At 50.1% G+C, this 19,545-nt stretch overlaps 1 protein-coding gene across 3 annotated transcripts in view; it reads right to left on the bottom strand.

Annotated features, from left to right (window-relative positions):
* The window catches only part of HIVEP3 (HIVEP zinc finger 3), a 482,443-nt gene that overhangs the window by 145,862 nt on the left and 317,036 nt on the right, over positions 1-19,545 (bottom strand). For all 3 annotated transcript variants that reach the window (XM_070610044.1, XM_070610048.1, XM_070610046.1), the window contains exon 3: positions 16,727-16,807. The gene's annotated coding sequence lies outside the window, so the exon portion shown is untranslated. The remainder of the gene's footprint in view (positions 1-16,726; positions 16,808-19,545) is intronic.

The raw sequence follows: 19,545 nt of genomic DNA, 5'->3' as shown, positions 1-19,545 counted from the left end.
TGCCCGGAGGCACTGTCCTCTGGTCAAACCTTTTGCCTGACTTCAGAGATCTAGTCGGGCCTCTTGTGACAGCTGTGGAAACTGAGCCTCAGCAAGGGGAAGTGGTTGACCGAGGGTCACGCGGTGAGGCGACGGCAAGGGTGAGGGAGGACCCAGTCCTCCTCACTCTCCACCTCACCGCCCCGACTTCCTGGAGGTGACTCAGCAGGACAGTCAGTGCAGGAAGGAAGTGGGAAAGGGAAGCCCAGCCCGCTGGATTCCAGGCCACCACTTTGTTAGTCCAAAGCCACCAGCCACCTTGGCGGTGTGGCTCTGCCTGGTACCCACGACCTTCCAGCCCTTCCTTCCCAAGGCCACAGCTGCTGACCGTTTCCTCCAGGGTCAAGCTCCCTCGGCCTACCCCGGGTCTCCAGGGACTCCTCGCTGCATAGTCCCATGGTGCTTCCTCCTGCTGGGTCAGGGGTCACCCCCATAGATTTGGCGAGTGGCCAAGCCTGTGTGGGCCAAAGGTTCATCCACGAAATGAGGCGAGGAGTGATGACAGCCTTGTGTTTAGTAACTGGGGCTCTGCAGCCAGCGTGCAGTTTTCATCTCTGCTGGCTAGGGATGCTCAGTTAACTCAGCTGCTTTGCGAATCTGTAAAAGGAGGGGATGGCATCTGCTTTGCAGGCTGCTTGGAGGATTAGATCAGATGATACACATCAAGCCCGGCCCCCAATAGGCTTTACACGATGGCTCTTGTCATGGCTTCCTTTGCCAGGTGGACGCACGTGCACCATCTCATTTAATTCTCACAACAAGCCTGCAAAGTAGATCTGATTAATCTCACTGAACTGAGGACACACTCGGAGCTCAGGGAGGTGAGGGCACACAGCTCGTGGCTGGTAGAGGTGGGATTCTGTTAGGTGGTCCTCTGCCTGCATTTGCTCTACAGCTGCACGCTGGAGTGGCAGGGCCTCTGTCCCCTCCCCGTGGATTCCAGTCCTGGCTCTGCTGCCACTTCCTGGGAGCGAGACCTGGAGTCTCTGAGCCTCTGTGGTCCCATCCATCCATACACTGGGAAAGTGGCCGTCATTGCAGAGGAACAAATGAGATGATGGGTGCAACGGAGCTCCGCATGCTGTACTGTGCTGTCTGGATGCGAGGCGCTACTCCTGTGACTGGGACCGCTGCTGAGCCTGGGATCAGCGCAGCTGAGGTGGGGATCCAGGAGGAGAGGCTGCCTCAGTCACCACAGGAAATGCCACAGGCCCGGTTAGCCCGGGGCTTTCCATACGCTGAGAACAGGCCTCTGAGAGCAAGGAGGGAAGGGCTGTAGCTACATTACAAGTCTTCCCTTCACTGGACCAGAAGCTCCTCAAGGGATGGGACCGGCTCACAGCACACACCATGGATCGATGGATGGTCGCCACACTACTCCAGCCACACAGGTCTCCTGCTGGGCCACCAAGTGGGCCAGGCTGCTTTCCCTGTGCCCAACTCCAGCACCAGCACCTCTGAGACCCCCTGACTCCCCAGGGAGAAGAGCCCATCCCTTCCTTTGTGAGCCCACATCCCCACCTAGACTGCAGCATGTCACTAGGTCATATTTCCTAGTTCTTCCTTGAATCCTTGTTAGAATGAGGTACAGGTTTGAACAAATAAATACTTTCAAACTTAATTGTTTTCCACCTGTTTCTCTTGCTAGATTGCAAATTCCCTAAAGACATGCCCTGTGTTATATTCATCTTTGTGATTTTCAGTAACCAGCACAGGACACGCAGGGGAAGTTTGTGACATGGTTCTCTCTCCATCCATGCAGCCTGCGTCCTGTCTCACCATCTTCCCAGACTCCTGCTCGCACGGGCTGGGCACGTGTTAGAATTATGTGTAACGGTGAAGAAAATGGGCACCAATGGGTTCTACTGCAAGCAACCAACCATCCTAGCCTATGTATATGAAAGTTGCCTCACGTCGTGGCTGCCTTTATGCAGGCTGGGCGTACTTGTGGGGGTTGGGCTCTACTTTCAAAAAGCAAAGTCCTCCTTTTAGTAATCTCTTTCAGAAAAGTGAGTTGATGTTTAAGATACATTATGGGGTGGCAATGAGCAGTAGGAATCCAGCAAAAGGCCCATGAAGTTGTCTTCTTTTTTCCTTACTTGGCTTCTGAGTTATGGGACTGGCCACTCCCAAGACACATGAAACCCTGGCTGACCGGGACACAGCCAGATCGTGAGAGTTGGCTGTGGACTCATAACTACTGACTGGATCCAGGTACAAACCCGGTCTCTCGTCTGGCTCAAGGAGCCCTGGGGAAGGTGGCATCAAGTCTCCCAGGAGTGAGGGTGGGAACAAACAGATGGCAGGTGTCTCTGAGACCCCAGCACCCAGGAAGTGGTTCCAGCTGCTATGAGTCCCTGGTTCTCACCTGTGGAAAGGAGAATAAAACCCACTCTGCAGAATGACTACAGGGTCAGTATGAGATTACAGAATGTTAAAACTACTAGCTCAGAGCACAGTAACAATTGACTCATTCATTCTGCGAATATTAATTTAGCATCTACCACGGGCCAGGCACTGGGAATAATATCTAGACAATGGCATGGTAGGTGGGGGTGAGGGTTATCAAGAAAAGCAGGGAATGTGGAGGTGGCAGTAGGATGCTGTGCCATTCTAAATAGGGGCCAGAGAAGGCTTCACTGAGAAGGGGACATTTTAAGTAAAGACCTGAAGGAAGGGAGGGAGTGAACCATGTGTGTATTTTTCTCCCAGCAGAGGCTACAGTAAGGGCAAAGGCCCTGAGGCCAGCGTTTGAGGAACAGTATGGAGGCCAGGGGATACGGAGTGTGAGAAGTCACTAGCAGCCATCTCACTGGGGCTGTGAAGGCATTTGTAAGCCCTCTGGCTTTTACTCAGAGACAGGAAGCCACTGAAGGCTTTCCAGATGACAGTTGACACAATCTGACTTTTATAACTGATCAATAAACTTCAGCTGCCCCTCCCTTTCAAAGCCTTGTTCAACGCCCAGACCTCTGGCACTCCAGCTCATATGCTTTCTCCCTTCTCAGGTTTCTTCCAGCTTTCTGAATCTACCCACACCAGGAGGGCCTTCTCGCTTTTTGCCCAGCACAGGCTGGAAAGGGGCCTTGCAGAGAGACTGTGGTTGGGAGGCGAGAGAAAGACAGAGGAGCCTTAAGTTGGGGATCTTGCCCTCCCTTGATGCTTGGAAGGCCTCTGGCCCAGCTCAGCAGCAGCGTGCACACACACTAGGTGCACAGCGTTGCTGGGGACACTGGCAGAGTCCCTGGTGATGCTTCGCCATCTGAGACAGCTCAGCGCAGAACAGGGAATTTCCCTCGGCACTCCTTCATCCTGCTTGTCTAGCAAAAGGTGAAATCATTTGTTGTAAAATAAAACAATTCCCATCTCTATCAGTGGTTCTTAACCTTTTTTTTGGGTCACCTGCCCCTTTGAGAATCTGCTGAAAGCCGTGCGCTCTCTCTTCAGCAAATGAACACAGGAGATGCACTCACTCTCTCGTAATATCAGGGATTTCACAGATGCTTGAAAATTCAGTGAAGAAACGATTATCTATGCCAGCGATTTCCCAGTCTGTAGCTCCAAATGAATGAACGAATAAATGAAGAAGCAAGGAATAAAGAAACTGCATGCAGATGGAGGAATGACAAGGCATGAACAGAATAGACAGATGCAGCCACTTCTGGGCACCAGAATATTTGCTGGTGGTTCCCGACGTCTTTGAAGAAGCCAAGCAGAAAGTAAGGTGTGGTCAGGCCTGGCTTGACGGGTGTTGGCCAGAAAGCCAAAGTTTACCTCTTGAAGCTTCCTCTTAAGCTTCACCCATTGTTCTCCTCCAACTCCTCTGCCTGACCATCTTTCTAAAAGCCATCACACACTTTCCTGCCTTTCTCAGGGTGCCCCGAACAAAACAAAGCAGAATCTCTTCTGGGTGACTATGGGGCAACCGTGGAATACAAATTCAGACACATGAAAGTAAGCCATCTCTTATTCTTGACACACAGCTGAGCCGGCTGAGGTCCAGGGCTCCGGTCGGTCCCTCCCCATCACAGCCCTCCTGCTGGGACACAGGCTTCCAGCCTGCCTGTCCATTTTATTTTTCTGCACATCTCCTGAGAAGCTGGAAGGAACTTGAACTCGTTCTTATAGTCACACCTCTCCCTGGGAAGCTTTTAGGACCATCTCCTTTTCTTCCAATCATTGTTCTATGTTATGACACAGGGAGACCTTCCAGAAGTGACTGGGATGGGTAGGGATCTCCACCCAAACACACAATGGCCCCGGAGAGTTCCTCTGATAGAGCAGAGCCTCCCAGGCCCCAGAGATGCGGCTCCACGGCCTCTCCTGCCTCTTCTCTCATCATTCGACCTCCTCCTTGGCCAGGCTCTCACCACCCTGAGTGGGAGTTCCCCAGACAGACCCGCTATTTCCCACCCCTGTCCCTTTGCACGTGCTGTGCCCGGAACAGAGGCGACCACCTGCTCGTCTTACAGCAAAGCTCTCATCTCTGCGCCCAAGCCTCACCTTCTCAACCCCCTCAGAGAGACTGTTTCCTTCCTTTATGAATCCCGTGTCCTCGCCTCAACCACGGCCCTTATGACATTGTCCTCCCAACTTTAGCACTTAGTACATTGTATTTACAACTTCTTTTTCAAATCTTCTTTGGGGGAACAAAGTAGAGCTTGGATAAATACACTTACAGTTGTATATTGACATGTTCATTTCACGACCTGTGTCTTATTTATCTTTATTTCCGCAGCAAACAGCACAGGATACATATTGGTATTTCAGGACATAGTTGTTAATAAATGTTTTGTAGAGTCTGGATCGTCTGCGGTGACCTCCACCCCCTGCTGTTAGGGTCCCGCCTCCCGCTGCCCTCCCACGGCCTCCGCTTCAAATCTCCTGGGAACCTGTTAGGACTGCGTGGAAACCAGGAGAACAGGGGCCTCGAGGGGCTGTCTCAGGAGTAAACTGACTGACTCACATTGTGGACTTCCGTTCTTGTGCCTCGAGTTATGGCTGCCCTGGTGCGTTTGTGCTTTCTGAGATCCGGGAGGGTGAGGTCACTGGATGGGAAAACTCCTCCAGTGAGTTGTCATAGTAACCACGACTTTCAATTTCATGCAAGAGAGTCCCTGAGAGGAAAACACACCAAGGGGTGGGGGAGGAGTGGTAGGAAGCCATCAAAAGCCTCCTGACACTGTCCTCCAGTACCCTTTTCTTTGCTTCTTGCTGGTTTACATGCTCAAGGTAGATGCCATTATGTGTGGGCATCTGAGTAGAAGCTGCTTAAAATAGCCACCCAACTATTTCAGGGAGCAGTTGAATATGCATGAAGCTATTTTAGAAAAGATGTCCCTGGCCCAGCCAATCCAAACCCCATCCTTTCCCTTGGAAATGCCAAGAGAAGCTGAATGGGACCTTTCTTAGTCTTTCCCACCGGGGTGGGGGTTTTTCAGAAGCCACAGAAACAGCACCCTGGCTAATGTTGGTCTTGAGGCCCTGTCAGCTCTGCCTCCTGATCCTGTGGTCACAGAGGCTCCCAGCCAGACAGCTCAGCCCTCCAGAGTCCTCCAGAGTCCTGGCAGCCTTCAACGACAACCGTGTCACAATCCACTTTGCCTAGATCTTTGGGGGTCTCAGAATCTTAGATATTTCCATTTGTTTGTGTATTTATTCATTCAACACACTTTTATTGATAGACAAAATGTGTGAGGAAGGTATTGGGTGCTGGGGATTGAGAGAGTTCTGAGACAAGTTCATTAGATGTGGGTAGATGGACAGGTGAGTAGAGAGCGGCCATATAGCCCCAAAATAGTAGGGAGGCCCGCCTGGTGGCACAGCGGTTGGGCTCATTTGTTCCGCTTTGGCAGCCTGGGTTTCACTGGTTCAGACCCCAGGTGCGGACCTACACACTGCTTATCAAGCCATGCTGTGGCAGGCATCCCACATATAAAATAGAGGAAGATGGGCACAGATGTTAGCTCAGGGCCAGTCTTCCCCAGCAAAAAGAGGAGGATTGGCGGTGGATGTTAGCTCAGGGCTAATCTTCCTCAAAAAAAAAAAATAAAATAAAATAATAGAGGGGGATCAGGAGAAGGAGTTCTCACTTCTTTCTGATGGCTTGAGAAAGAAGATGAGTTTTGAGCTGAGCCTCCGGGGCTGAGCAGAAGGCCCATAAGTTTGAGAAGGCATGGCAGGAGAGCAGGAGGGTTGGCTGTGGCTGGCGGTGGGATGCCCTGGTAGGAGGGAGGGTGTGCCTGTGAGTTGGTGAGGAAGGAAAGGGAGCCCGAATGTGGAGGCCTGGAGGCCTGGGCTAGTGCCACCTTCTCTGAGCCCTCAGGTTGGGCTGGGAAGGCCTCCCACTCCGTGAGCCTTAATGTCTGGTGCATTCCTGTCACTGCCCGAAAACTAGACCGGCAGTACCTTGGGGCGAAGGTATGGTCTGATTCCCCTGGGCATGTCTGCAACCCAGGGCCGGCCGAGGCACTGAGCAGGCACTCGCAGATTTGGGTTGAAAGCATAGATTCTCGAGCCAGACCACCGGGGTTCAAATCTGGATTCTGCCTCTTACCAGCTGTGACCTTGGGCAAGTTATTTGCCCTCTCCAGGCCTCAGCTGCCTCACCTGTAAAATGAGGATAATAACAGGACCCACCTCTTTGGGGGAGAAGTACACTAATTAACATATGTAAAGGGCTTAGAAGTCTGTGTGGCCCAAAGAAAACACTACATAAAAGTATTAGCTGTTTTTAATCAGTCTGGTGAGTTTGGCTCTTATCTTGACATAGAATGCCATCGGTGACAAGTTTCACTTTCCAAAATAAAAATAACTTTATTGCTTTGACTGATTTTACTTACACATGTCCACTATAAGAAGTTAAAGCATTGTAAGTACAAGGAAGAAAGGGGGAAAAAATTACCTTAAATGCTGACCCTCAGATAACATTAACATGACCACCTTTTTTTTCCCCAAAGATGCAATACTTATCTTTTTTTTTTTTAAAAGATTGGCACCTGAGCTAACAACTGTTGCCAATCTTTTCTTTTTTCCCTTCTTCTTCTCTCCAAATCCCCCTAGTACATAGTTGTATATTCTTAGTTGTGGGTCCTTCTAGTTGTGGCGTGTGGGACGCCGCCTCAGCATGGCAGGTGAGCAGTGCCATCTCCGCGCCCAGGATCTGGGCTGGCGAAACCCTGGGCCGCCAAAGCGGAGCGCGCGAACTTAACCACTTGGACACAGGGCCGGCCCCTAACATGACTGCCTTTTTCAGATACAGTCGACTGTCATTATTCACGGATTCTGTATCTGCAAAGTCACCTACTCGCTGAAATTCACTGGTCACCCCAAAATCACTACTCAGGTGCCTTCGTGGGCATTTGCAGACACGTACAGAACGGCAAAAAAATGGAGCCTCCCAATGCACATGTTCCCAGCTGAGGTCAGAAAGGCAACGCTGCCTCCTTGTTTCAGCTCTCATATGTAAACAAGCACCCTTTTTCTAGTCTATTTAGTGCCATGATTTTTGCGTTTTTGTGCTTTTTGTCAGTGATGTCACTGTGCTGTGACTTATAGAGAAAATACGTGCATTAGGCAAGCCTTTAGGCAAGAGTTACGGGGCTGTGGGCCATGAGTTCAATGTCAATGAGTCAACAACATATATTAAGTAAGGTGTTTTTGAGAGAAACATACATAAAACAAGGTTATGTATTGATCGGTTGACAAGAATGTGGTGACCAGAGGCTCACAGGAACCAGTGCCGTATTTCCCATGGGAGCTTTGGTTCAGTACTCACTCATTCAGAGTTTGTGGCGACTTTATAGAACATGCCTACTGTGAATAGCAAGAATCAATTATGCTTTTCTAGATAAACAGATGTATATTTTTATGCCATCTGGAACATACCTTCCAAACTCTTTTGACATCTTTATTTTCAAAAATTATACATTATTATGTCAAAAGCATCTTTCCATGTTCATAAAGACAGATCTCCAGAAGGCTGCATCTCTATGAGCTTTTTTTTTTTTTTTTTTAGTGAGGAAGATTGGCCCTGAGCTAACCTCTGTTGCCAATCTTCCTCTTTTTGCTTGAGGAAGATTGTTGCTGAGCTAACATGTGTGTCAATCTTCCTCTGTTTTGTATGGGGGATGCCGCCACAGAATGGCTTGATGAGTGTTGTTTAGGTCCGTGCCTGGGATCCCAACCTGTGAACCCTGGGCCACTGAAGCGGAACATGCAAACTTAACCACTACACCACTGGGCTGGCCCCTCTCTGAGCATCTTTTAAATTATTCACCAGTAGTTCCCTACTGATGGACAATTTAGTTCCTATTATTTGCTATTATAAACAATACTATGATGAACATCTTTACTGGTAATAATAAAATAGCTAACATTTACTCAGTACTGACTATGAGCCCAGCCCTCTGCTAAGAGTTTTCTAAGTATGATCCCATTTAAGCCTCACAACAACCATATGAAGGTGGCATTATTATTATGCCCACTTTACAGATGAAGACTCTGTGGCTTAGAGATGTTAAATAACTTTTTCAGGGTCACACAGCTTAAAACCAGATCTGTCTGACCTCTGATGCCACACTCTTAGCCAATGTGCTCTGCTGCCTTCTTATACACACAATTCCAGGCACTTTTTGATTATTTATTTAGGATATCTGTTTAGAACTGTATTACTGAGTTGAAGGGTATGCACATTTGAAAATATTGGTTCATATTGTTAAATTTCCCCTCCAGAATATGCGTATCAATTCACAACCCACTAACAGTGCTTGAGGGTCCTCGTTTTCCCTTCCTCATCCACTCAAGTATTCTCACTCTTTGAAATAGGCCCCAAGATGTACATCTTGATTCTTTAATGAGCATCCTTTGACTGCCGTGGACCACTCTTTTCATATGCTCACTCTGCCCTGTGTTTCGTCTTTGAAAATTACTTGTCCACATCCTCTCCCCATTTTTCTACTGATGATTTGTCTTTACCTCATTTATGAGCACTTTCTATCTCAGTGCTGTTAACCGTCACCCATCATACATATGTTGAAATACTTTTCTTTGTTGTCATCCTTTAACCTTGATTGTTGCGTTTTTCCCTTGTGAGGTTTTTAATCATTTTCTTTCACGATTTCTGAATTTGGTTTTATATTATACTTAAGGAAGCATTCTCCATCCCAATACGATATAAGAATTCCCTCATCATTTTTCTTCTAGTAGCTTTATGGCTTCATGCTTTTTCATCACCTAGGAATTCATTTTGGTGCAAGGACTGAGGTATGGATCCAGTTTTATTCTTTTTCTTCTTCTACAAATAGCTAGCTGGTTGTCTTTATGACATGCCAGGCATCACCTGCCCTTTTGTCTCATTCTAAACACCATGCCTTCACGTGCTAAGCTCCGTGCTCACTTATGTCTCCTTGCGGGCTCCTTGTTATAGCCCATTGAGCCACAGGCCTGTTCCTTTCCCAACACTGAATTTTTCTAAGCTATTCACTCATGGTTATTTTTCTAGCTGTACTTTATAATAATTTTATGAAAAACTTTTGTTGGGATTTTAATTTGGATTTCATTTAATTTATAGGTCAATTCATAATACTTTGGTAAATTTATTCTTGGATATTTTATGCATCTGTTTCTTTGGATACTGGGGTCTTTTCCCTCTGTGCTTTCTAACTGGCTCATTTGGTGCCACCTTCTTCATGGAATCCTTCCCAACCAGCCCAGCAGGAAATGACCACTCCTGCCCCCAACACTGTGCCCTTCCTGTGTCACTCCCTAGGTTTTCACGCTGAATTACAATCGTTGGTTAGTGGTGGGCTCTTTGAAGGCAGGTCCCTGCATGGCCTGTTTGAGCATCTCTTGCCACATCTGGCAAGTGGTCAAGGCCATGAAGATAGTTGTAGGATGAATGAATGAATGAACGAATGAATGAATGAAAGATGTCTTTCTAGAAAGCTGAAAGTGAAGTGAAGTGACTCTATTATAAGAATCTACTTTTCCACGGGCTTTCACTAGCAAACAAGAGGTCTCTCTTTGGTTAAACTCCTGAGACAGAGAAGTAGTCACTGTTAGACTGGCGTGCCATGTGGCAACACGCCCCAGCACCTCTCCCCAGCGACCGCCACCCTCACCAAGCAGCCAGGCACTTCTCAATGAGCCTCGAGAGCCTTGAGAGTCCTCCAGATGAAGGAATGCAGGCATCTGCTGTGTGCCTGCTCTGCTAGACTCTTTGAAAAGCACTTTTCCGTAAGATACAACAGCCCTGAAAGGTTGGTACCATTGGTCCCATTTTGCAGATGAGGAAACTGAGGCTCAGAGAGATGGAGCCCCCAGCTAGTAGGTGGCAGAACTGGCAGGAGCTGAGGCTATGGGACTCTAAAGGCTTTGCCTTTCCCATAAGGACACCCAGAGCACCAGAATCTGGGAGGCCGAGGGGCCGTGGCCCAGAGAGGAGTCCCATATGGAGTTACAGAGTGACGGTCCTGCCCTCACTAAGCAATAGTCCCCAGAGAACTCTTCCTCCCCCAGAGCAGCACGTGATGCCTATGGATTGTTCCTGAAGAGCACTGGACTTGGGCCAAAGAGCCACTGTCAGGGCTGGGGACATATGACACAGGCCATATTGTCAGCCCAGGACTGGGGAGGGGTGGAAGGGGGAAGGTGGGAGATTTGCCATGGGGGGAGGGGGTTGGTCTCCAGCGCACATCTGGGGACGCCCTTCCGTTTTCCTCCTCCCAGCCTGCCCAGGGTCGGGGTTTCTTGACTTGGCCCTGCAGGCCCCTCCTGGGAGTCCAGCCAAGCAGCCACTTCCTTATTGGGCTGGCAGCTGCCGGCAGGCCTCGGCTTATTTCTAAGCCTGGATTAAAGCTCCAGTCTCTCATGAAGGACTGTGGGTTGGGGGCCAAATACATTTACGGGTCTTGACACTGTATCTGACCCCATGCAGCCCCGAGAACGTGTTGATGAGTGGTCCACAGGTCTCTTACCTCATGGAGCTCCATTCTGCTCGAGAGGCAGATCATAAAAAAGTTTCCCAACCTACTTACGTGCCGCGAGAGATACCTAAATGCTGGGGAGCCTAGACCGGGGCGAGGGGGGCAGGTCAGCAGGCAGCAGCTATGGAGGCTGGATGTCAGGCTGGGGTGCGTGGGCTTCATCCTGCGGGCGGACGGAGACTTCCCGCATTTTGAAGCAAGAGTCTCCTAGGATCAGATCTGTGCTTTTGAAACAGACCAACTAGGTACATTTACTTTCAATAAACATGTATGATTTTTAAGGTGAAAATTAAAGTGTCTCATTTTGGAAAAACAATACCAGACATAAGGAAATAGAGTAGACGGATAGGAACCTGGTTGAACCGCTCATCTATATGGTGCCAGGGAACGGAAAGAGCCCTGGATGTGGAGTGAGGGACTCACATTCATGTTTAAGTCCCTGCCACTGGCTCGCGGAGCAGATTACTTCCCTCGCTTGCTTGTAAAATGGGAGTACTGACACCCAATGCACAGGGCTGTCATCAGGACAAAAGGGGATGCCAAAGGACATAGTCCATTTGTACATGCTTGACAGAGGTAAAGCATTAAGATGAGTTTCCAGAAGGTTCTACATACACACCCGGGACATTTCAGACCCCCAGCTGCCCTGCTGCAAATGCGCCACCTGGCAACTTCTGGAGAAGTCTCTCTCAGCTGTTCCAGCTCAAGTCCAGACCTGTCCCGTAAAAACACGGCCCCATCCAGGGAAGCAATCACCCACGTGTTTGGCAGGCCACCTGCCTGCCGGGTCCAGCCTGCTGGGCCGTGAATGTCAACAACGGCCCCTTCCTGGTAGGAGAAGGAACAGGGAGCCGGCTTGTTCTCCGAGAGCAGAGGACTGGCTGGCCGCGGGGAACATTTTAAGGTGGGACGCTTCTTCCAGCACGGTTGGCAGCTGTCTACATAAGGCGTCCATTATGTGCGGGCCCCAAGGCCAGCGGGCCCTGGAGGCCAAGCTAAAATTAGTGTAAAACGTGCACCCGCCAGAGACACAAGAACACCCGAAGGTCAGATGCCTCCAGCCAGCCGCCCAGGCAGGAGTGGGGGCACGGGCACAGAACAGCTGTGGCAGCAGCTGCCTTGGTTCCTCTCGGGCACAGGGACAACGGCCCCAGCCAGACACCTCTTTCAATAGCTCCGTTTGAGTTAAAAAATAGAATGCAGAGTATATTCCAAATATGTCTTTAAAAAATCTGTGTATGTGCACAGAAAAAAGGTGGGAGAGGAATTCGCTATATATTTAAGAGGCTAGCTCAGTCTCAAATGTGGAACAGTGGGTGAATTTTTTTCTTTTCCTGTACTTTCCAAAATATTCACAATAAATATCTATTACTTTCACGATCAGAAGAAAACATAATAAAAGATGCTGTCAATTGTATATTTATATTAAATATAATTTAATATACATTTTCAATGTTTAGAAATGATGAAATCGTATACACTTGTAGGCATATAGCATATATGTGTGTAAATATCTCTGCATGCCTAGTCCATCAGTGTTGGCAGCTTTGAATCCTAGAAAGTCAGATTGGCTGGCATTAAAGATCAACATTCTCCACCCTTTCATTTCACGGAGGAAACTGAGGCCCCAGAAGCAAGGCAGAAAGCTGAGAAATGACTTTTCACAGAGCCTGACCTTGTACAGGAGTCTCCCAAATTTTGGCTCCTTTGATTCTGTAATTGCTATTATGCCCACTTTATGGAGACGGAAAGTGAGGTTCAGAGAAGCCAACGGATTCTCCCAAAGGTGCCCAGCAAGGAAGCCACAGAGCTAAGCCCCAGCTCCAGTTTTCCTCCACAGCCCACTGAGCTTGAAGAACGGAAGGGTCTTTGAAAACCACCCGCTCCCTGAAGTCTCGAACATTCAGAAAGCCACCCCTTCCGGGAGCAAGCTCTGAACTATCCGTAGACCCTCTTGGGCGGTGCACGCCTTCCCTGCCTCGGGGGCCTGTGGTCCTATTGCCAGATTGGCCCCCGGGGGCCTTTGAGGGACCAGGTGACAAGTAGTGGTGTGGGACACGAGGGCAGGGTGCCCTCCCTGTCTCCATGTGGGACAGGGCGGGCGGGGAAGGTGGGCAGGAGAAGGCAGGCAGGTGCCAGGTCTTGGGGACAGGGAGGGTCGGCCAGAGAGGCTGTCATTCGACCTCTCCCTTATCTGGTCCCTCCAGCCTTCCAGGTGGACCTGGCAGTGCCTTGAGGTAACCCCAGGGGCTCGGACCTCGGGCCTCTACACCACTGCTCCCTCTGTCTGCAGTGTCTGTCCCCAGCCCCATCTTCTGCTACAACTCTTTCAGGGCCCAATTCATCCAGGCATTTGTGCATTCTTATTAGTCAACATGTTTTTACTGAGTGCCTACTATGTGCTAGAGCGAGACAGTCCCAGCCCCGTCAGTGCCTCTAGTTCTGAGAGAGGGCTGAGTGCTTAGGCTACCCTGGGCCATTCAAGTGTGGACTCAGGCCAGACTGCCCAGGTTCAACCCGGCTAAACCACTTCCCAGCCGTGTGTGCTTGGGCCAGTTACTCAGCCTCTCTGTGCATCAGTTCTCAACTGTAAAGGAGGATGATAATATGTTGTTGTGCAAGTGGAGAGCGAATCCATATAAAGCTCTTAGGACAGTGCTTGGCAGGTAGCAGGTGCTCAATAATCATTAGTTATTATAACTCTTCTTCTTATTACCATCTGGCTCAGATTCCTTCCTTATGATGCCCCCTCCCCCCTGCTCCTGCCCTCTGGCTGCCCCCTCCTCTATGGTCCCAAAGCACTTGGAATGCCCCCATTAGAGCACCAACAGCTATGAAGTGTGGGCATCTGAGGGCCTGTCCACCTCCCTCTCTGTACTTGGGGCAGGGACCAAGTTTTATTCATCTCTATCCGGGCCCCCAGCACGAAGGCAGCAACAACGTCTCCAGGACCACTTCAGATTGTGGGTAACATGTGCCTCCAACCCCCAACTCCAATCAAGAAAAGCCTTAGGAGCTCCTCGCTGCCTGGGCACCAGAGGTGGCACACGTGGCCTTATCCCGTGAAGCCTGGCCCTGGACGCGCCCTCCTGAGCTGACAGCAGGCAGGGCGCTAGGCCTCCTTGAATGCTCCTCTGTGGCAGGGAGCTCTGTGGGGCAGGGCAGCATGAATGCCAACACCGATGCCCCACCGTACGATGCCCCATCACACCAGGATGTTGCTCACGGCTAGGCCTGTGCCCATGCCGGTCCCACTGCCTGGCACGCCCTTGCTCCCTTCCTGCCGTCCTCATCTGACAAACTCCCACTGATCCTTCCAGTGCCGGCTCACAGGCCCCTCCTCCATGACGCGTCCCCTAACCCCAGCCCCCTGCAGAACTGAGGGCCCCCTCTCTTCTCTGCTTCTCTTGCATCTCGCGTGTGCTTTTGCTGCCACCCTTTCCCACAGTGCACTGCTGTTTGCTTGTCTACACGTTCCTTCTGGAGGAGGGACTGTCTCACTCCTGTCTGAGCCCCCAGCGTCCACCAGCGCCTGGAACACAGGGAGCATCAGGAAAGTTCTGTGGAATGAACTTTTCAAAGGAAAGTCAAGCCAACTGCCGTCCCCTCCTGCTAAGGCACAGATGCTAACTGCTTGTGCCACCTTTTGAGCCCAAACACTCACAGGCCTCTCCAGGCCACCACTGCCCATCAGTAGCCACCTGCTCCATCACTGGGACGTGAATTGGCAGAGCCCGGAACGTAAGTGCTGACCATTTGACCACACTGAGCCCTGAGCTCTTGCCTTTGATTCTGGAACGCCCCCACCTTGAGGAGGGAGGTATTTGAGATGAAGACCCTGAGGCTCAGACCAGTCACACTGCTCCCCAGGGGAGCGACAGGGCGGCGCTGCCATCCAGCGCCCTCGGCCCCAGCGCCCACTCCTTCTGCTCTCCCATGAGATGACAGGTGTGAAAGCGTTTTGAGTTCTGCCAAGAGAGGAAACTGTAAAAGTACACAGTTGCGAAGTATTAGCCACCACACAGAAAATGGCCTGAGGGAAGCACCTGCCTTATTATTATTTAGTGGAGAAAAGAGGCTGAAAAGGGCCTAATGACAGCATCGAATCCTGGCAGGAGTGCTGCCCTGGAGGGTGGCCTCTTGTTCAGGGACAGGAGAGGAGGGAAGGTGGGCGGGGCCAGAAGATGGGGTGCCGAGGCAGGCCCGGCAGCCCTCTACCCCAGAGGCCCCCAGCACAGGATGGGGACCTCAGAGCGTCAGTGGGCACTCTGCGTTGGGAGGCCCGAAGGGCCACAGTGGAGTCACAGACACTTCAGCAAAGGGCATTCTGCCCTGGGCCTGCCCTTGTTTAGTTCCAGTAGCTTCTAACGTGAGCACCTCCTCTCAGTGCTCAGCCTCTCCCCCGGGGCCCAGAGGACCCTCTTGGCACCGCAGAGCTGACTATCTCCCTTCCTTGATCATATAGGGCCCAACCCAAGTTCCTCTGCATGGCATTCAAAGGCCTGCCCACTACTCCCAGCCTCACTCCCCCTCTGCTCCTCCTCTGTGCCTACATCCCTGCCACCCTACCTTTGTACTTGTTGTCTCCTCAGCCTAGAATGCCCTTCTTCCATTTTTGACATGGAGAACTTCTATTCATCCTTCAAAACCCAGTTCAAGTGTCACCTTCAAACGGTCTTCCCTGAAACACCCCCACAACCAAACCCAGACAGAATGGACCCCTCTTGCCTTCACAGGTTTCCTGTACTGTGGCTCTTTGCACAGCATCTCCTCCTATGGCTGGGAAGCTTCTTGAGGGCCATGACGAGCTTTATTCCTCTCTGTGTCTCAGGGCCCTCTAGGCCCCATCTCCTAGGCAGCTCTCCCGGCCTGCCCTGCAGATCTGTCTGTGAGCTTTGGTCCTGCACTCACTCCCGCTCAGAGGGCTTCATGTTCCGTTAACCTGGTCTCCCATCCTGTGTTGTCTCCCGTCCAACCTGGTCTTCACACCCACATTCTGCTGAGGGCCTGCCTGTGCTCTCATTGCATGGGCAGCCTTTCCCTTCCTGGCTGAGCTCTGCAGCCTATAGTGACTGTGGTGTGCTGCCCAGGCATGAGAGGCAGCCATGGGACTGGTGACTGTCCATGTCAGGGTTTGCAGAGGGGACACGAGTCCTGCCCCCACATGCATACATGCATACACACAGCACACATCCAGCCTACACAGGTCCCTGTGGATGTCAGGTCCACAGAACAACCAAACAGGAGCCCTAGGGAGGTGGCAGTCGCCACTGCCCCTCCCCCAATCCCATGGCCTTGGCAGGAGCCTAGAACAGCTGGCTTGTGGCCTGCCCCGTTCACCGAGTCCCATTCCCTCACTTTTCAGACAGGGAAACAGAGATCCAGAAACGGATGTTCTTGCTTGAGATTTTCTGGAGCAGTACAGGCAGACCTGGGGTCAGAAGCAGCTCCTGGCTTCCATCCCAAGACGTGGTCCCCTTGCCATAGGCTGCTATTTGCAGAAATGCCAGCTGCAGGACTCTGGACATTTGGCAGCTTTTTCCTTAAGTCTCAGTACAGTGTGCGGCTCCATCCTCCTGCCAAGGCTGAAATCATTCCTACCCACCTTTTGCCACAAACACGGCCCAGGGCTTTGGGCTATGCCAAAATGGCCCTGTGTCCTCTGCTAGGGTGTCCTAAGATGGGGAGGGGGGAGCACTTACCTGCCAAAAGCTAGCCGTGGTCTCATGGTCAAGATGTGTCAGAGATTTCTAAGAGCTTGGAGGCCTGTGTTGGAGGGAGGCCTGTGGGAAGCAGAGAAAGTGAGAATATTACACCACTGCCATCTGTCAACTTTCACTTGTGTTTGAAAAATGCAGCCAAAAACGGTGAGCACGGCCTTGCTGACAGTGGCCTCACAGCCAAGCTCCAGCCACCACCCCTTCTCCACGTGGTCATCAGAGGGTCAGGATCAGGCTCCCCTGGGGAGGCAACCGCAGCTTCATAACCCCACTCACAGAGCTGAAAGTCCGAAGCCACCGGCCCCTGCTGACCCCTCTCCGTTCTATTTCTGCTCTCAGGCTGAGAAACTCACTTTCAAGCACTCTTTGCGGAAAACATCCCCTCATGGGCTCCCTGAGCATCGTTCATCATGATTCACTCATTCTTGCTTTCATTATTCATTCATTCATGCCAGCTTTCGATAGCTATTTGGGAAAGCTATTAGATGCTGGTGTCAGGTCTCACGGAGACAAAGTCACTGACAGTGACAGCTCAGGTGTAGTAAGAAAGTCACTTGTAAACCCAGGACGAACGACATAGGCTCCCAATCCCCAGTCTGGTGGGTTTCCTCCTCCGAGTGGTTCTCTGTGCCAGACACTGGCCAAAGCACTTTACACATGCCATGCAGGATGGCATGATGCTTCCCACTGTTTTCAGCACAAGGACCCCTTTTTATGTGAAAATATTTCCCAAAACTCCTCCTGATGGTAACTTAGTATCTTTTCATTGGGAAGATAAACAACAATACAAAAGCTACAATGAATATAATGCTTTACAATTAACTTGTATTTTCGTAATCACAGCACCACCACATACACTTAAACAATGGTTACTCATTCGAGATGTTATTTATGTCTTCTGGGCTTCAGGCTTTGACCCTTTGAGGATCCATTCATTCAATATTTGTTCAATAGACGTTTATGGAGCATCTCCGAGATGCCTGGCTCCATGGCCTGCAGGTTGGGAACCCCGGTACAGGGAAGAATGCTGGCTCTGCGGGGAGGATGCTTAAGCTCAAGCCCCTCAGACCGGATGTGTGCCTTGGGGAGGAGGCCACTCAGCCTTTCTCCAGCTCAGAGTCCCCATGAGTAGAACAGAGATGATGGTCCTAACATTGGAGAGTTTTTATGGGGACGAGACGAGATAGTAGAAAGCACCTGGGTCAGGGCCTGGCGTAAAGCAGGAGTTCAACGAATGGGCACCAGAAGATTACCATCATCATTGCCATCATCCTCATCACCGTAACTTCCATCATCACAACCACCCTCATCATCATCAATATCACCATTGTCACCATCAACAGCAGCAGCATCACCATCACCATCATCACCACCACCCCCATTGTCCTGCTTCCTCTCTCGTTCTGAACTGTAAGAGGCCCGTCCTTGCCCCTCTAGTAGGATGCACAGTGGTCTCTACCTTATAGCATGGTTATTTGCATCCACATTTTCTCAGGTTCACGCCCAGCTCTGTAACTTCAGAGTTGTGTGAACTTGGGTCAGTTACTTAACCTGTCTGAATCTGTTTCCTCATATGTGAAATGGGACAATAGTTTTAGTAATTCGTGGAACAGTTGTAATGATTAAAGAAAATAATGTATATAAAAACTCAACACAATATCTGGCATGTGATAAATGTTCAATATTTGCTGGTCATTGTTGTTGTTGGTATTATTATCGTCACCACCATCATCATCATCATCATCATCATTTCTCCTTCTAGCCTATGAGCCTGAGCCCCTGAGGGCAGACATTATTCCAATTCATTCCCGTCTCCCCACGGAGTCTAACACAAGGCCTACCTCTCGACAGACAGTTAACAAATGTTTGCTAAAGCAGTCTTGGAAGCTCACATGAAATCAGATGCAAAATAACTCAAGGGACAGGAGCATGGGACACGGCCAAGGATAGAGCCCTGATGGGATCCTGAAAAACCCCAACAGATCTCCCTAAGGGAGCCATTTGTTACTCCGGGAGCCAATGCGCAGGCTGCTAGGACCATTCATTCATTCATTCATTCATTCATCAAACTGACCAAATTTTCACTTTGGTTCAATAACAGACCCTTGCCCACTGCTTTTTTTTCTATCTTGAAATCTCATTTCCATCTGCCACATCATTTAGTCTTCACAAAAATGCTTGGAGGCAGGTAGAATAGGTACTGACAATCCATTTTGTAAATAAAGAAATGGAGGCTCAGAGAGGTGACAAGACTTGCCAAACGGCACACAGCAGTCAAGGCCACGGTGGAAAGTAGACCAAGGTCTTGCTCAAGACCTTGACTCCTTTCCACTGGCCCTGTGATGTCAAACACTTTACAAATCCAGGATCATTCATTCTTACTGCCCAGTCTGCTTTTCAGCAAACAAAACTGAATTAAATTATTTCGGTGCTATTTGGTACTATTTTAACATTTTAACGTTCCTGTTGAAAAAGAATTAAAAGTTCCATGAGTGCAGGACTATGCTCTGCCCCCCAACAGTGTGGGGGCAGTCAAGTGTATGGATGCCGACCTCAGACTGCCTGGGTTCAAATCCTGGTTCTGATATTCATTAGCTGTGGGACCTTGGACAAGTTACTTAACCTCTCTGTGTCTTGATTTCTTCATCTATAAAGAAAGGATAACAATAACTGTCTTTGGGGTTGTTGTGAAGATTAAATGAGCTAATCCATGTGCAGTGTCTAGAATAGCACCTGGTGCATAGGAAGGGTTAGTTGTAATGATTATTACCCGTGATGCACCCTCCGCACCTAGAAGAGGG

Source organism: Equus przewalskii, chromosome 2, assembly GCF_037783145.1.
Source record: "Equus przewalskii isolate Varuska chromosome 2, EquPr2, whole genome shotgun sequence".
NCBI classification, from domain to species: Eukaryota; Metazoa; Chordata; class Mammalia; order Perissodactyla; family Equidae; genus Equus; species Equus przewalskii.
Note: the sequence above shows the minus strand (reverse complement) of the source record. Positions and strands in the feature narration are given on the sequence as shown.